The 2,500-nt window shown below is 44.2% G+C and overlaps 1 non-coding gene across 1 annotated transcript; it reads right to left on the bottom strand.

Annotated features, from left to right (window-relative positions):
- Positions 1–1,287: 1,287 nt before the first annotated feature.
- Positions 1,288–1,442, bottom strand: LOC143306907 (5.8S ribosomal RNA). Its single transcript, XR_013064184.1, has one exon. It is a non-coding gene; the product is annotated as a 5.8S ribosomal RNA (ribosomal RNA).
- Between the last annotated feature and the right edge of the window lie 1,058 nt (positions 1,443–2,500).

Below are 2,500 nucleotides of genomic sequence, written 5' to 3'. Positions count from 1 at the left end.
AAGAGGAAAAGCAAGAGCGAGAGAACATTTCGCGTATACTTCATTTAACAATTTTAACCAACACGCGATGTACTCCACACACCTCTTAGATTTAACAACTGCTTTTCTCTTCTTCTCCCCTTAGCGCAAGGGTAAACCCCATTTGTCTCTTCTTTGGAACGCAACAAAACTTTCGAGGACTGGACGACCGAGCGATGGTCGCGCGGTCTTCGCTTATCTTTAACAAACGAAGTAGTCCGTATGTATTCTAAATGTTGAAGCCTCCTAGAGCTTTAAGCCATGCGAGACATTGAAATGCTGTTTTAACGGGAGCATGCATAATTGCTGCAAACATACTTTTATCACAAGTTCTAGCCACGCCACGGAGGCTTCGAAGTTCCTTCACCATTCGCTTTCCTCTCTTTTGTTACACAGTTTCAGACTACGATCAGGGGTACCGAAACGCTGTATTGATTGTAAACAACCATTTTTATCTTGGAGCGGAGCGTTCCTTTACTCGTTAGATTTGTCTTGTCGCGTGTGTATTCGCTTTTTCGACGCTTTTTAACCATTTAACTTGTTTAGCGAAGCTAAACGCACAGACAGACAAAAAAAAAGGAACAGCATCGCGCGTCAAACAGCGACGACCCATCTGAAGCGATCTTTCATTTATACACCGTTTGTAAACAGAGAGATGTATAAAGCGCGGGGAATCATTCGAAACCCTGGGGCTATTCGAGCTTGCATTTCAGCAAATTATCATCTCAAACATTTCACTCGTTTGCTTTTTCTAAATTTATAGGAGAGCTTCTTTCGTTTATTTTTGACACACCTTTCGTAAATATCGTTTCTGGCAACGTCGGGAGCGTGGATTTCTACAAGTGAACAATCGCGCCGATCCGATAACTTCCAGCAGGATGGAGAATCTTTATAGATTATCTTCCGAGAACTCGGTGCTTTCACGGGCGGTCGTTTATAAATTTTAACGAACGACTCGCGCGCCGTGACGCACTTGCGCTAGTTCGAAGAGATATTTCGAAATTTGTTTCTCTCCTTTAACGGCCTGCATTTAGTGTATCGGTTGCGATTTTCGTCACATCGTTTCCACGACAAACGCCGACGAACTGCCCAACTATCGCTCGTACGTTGCGACTCTTTCTTTGTTTATCGTTCATTCATTCTTTCAATTTCGTTCGATAATCCCGCTCCGAAACGTTCTACTTTCGTTGAACGACGGCGAGATGTTTAGAAAGAAATGAATTACTCTTTTTTCGAGAAGCAAACGCAAGCAGTCTTTTGTTAAGAAAACGACCCTCAGCCAGGCGTGGTCCAGGAATTGTATCCGTGGACCGCAATGTGCGTTCGAAATGTCGATGTTCATGTGTCCTGCAGTTCACACGTTGACGCGCAATTAGCTGCGTTCTTCATCGACCCACGAGCCAAGTGATCCACCATTCAGGGTAATCGTAAAATTTTGTATTTCAAACTCTTTAGATCTTTAGAGTGTTATTTTCATTATTAACACGCATCACATTCGATACCCACATCAGTCTCCCACCCGGCGCGTGCGGGAGAGCGAATTCGGGCGTCGCCAACGTATTTGTTTGTTTGTTCGATCGTTGACGACACGATCGCGTCCAAGGACGGAAACCGTCGGAGAAACGCCCAGTGGCACGCTCCTCTCGACGGTCGGGCGTAAAGTACATTTAAAAACCTTGAAAAGTACGAACGCACACAAGGAATGCGAGCGCGCGTCCTGTCGCTGAATCGTGGGTTGCGAGATTCGAACAGACACACGGCCGGCGACGATCGGTCTAACTAATGGACACATAGTTTTTCAAAGACTCGCTATCGTCGCTTCTCAGCCGGTCCGTAAACAACACACATCGATCAGGCGGACGCACGAATCTTACCACGGTGCGTGTTTCGTAGATTCCAGGTTACCCGCAAGTACCTCTCTCTCCCTCTTGAAAGAGGAATCTCGATCCGTCCTTTTTGGACAATGGAGAAATCTTTTTATCGCAACACGGATGGCAAAGAAACAACCAAAGCGTAGGAGCGTGGGGACGAGAGCGACGAAAAGAACGTCGCGAAAACAAAGTTTCGACGGTTGCTCGTTCTAACACATCGTAGTTTCAACTCTCTCAGTTTTAACCACTCCTAGACGCTTCGTAAACTTTTAACAATTCTTCGCCTCCGCGAGTTTCATTTCGAATAGAGCGAACGCAACACGGACCAAAAAAACTCCGGTGATGCCAGATCATTTAGCAAAGATCAGACGGCGGGTCATCTGTATTCCTTTTCTCTCTTTTTTATATCTTTCCATTTAACTAGGGTGTCGCAACGACGGGTACATTTATATATTTATATATATTGTATTTCAATTTTAATGATCCTTCACTTTCGGTTTGTAATAATATGATCCTTCTTTCATTTCGATCCTTCATATTGTAGGTTAACCAACAGAAGTTTGTTTTTTTACGACTTGTATTTTTGTGGTTTGTTTGTTTGTTTCTTACGA

Source organism: Osmia lignaria, unplaced genomic scaffold, assembly GCF_051020975.1.
Source record: "Osmia lignaria lignaria isolate PbOS001 unplaced genomic scaffold, iyOsmLign1 scaffold0040, whole genome shotgun sequence".
Classification (NCBI taxonomy): Eukaryota; Metazoa; Arthropoda; class Insecta; order Hymenoptera; family Megachilidae; genus Osmia; species Osmia lignaria.
Note: the sequence above shows the minus strand (reverse complement) of the source record. Positions and strands in the feature narration are given on the sequence as shown.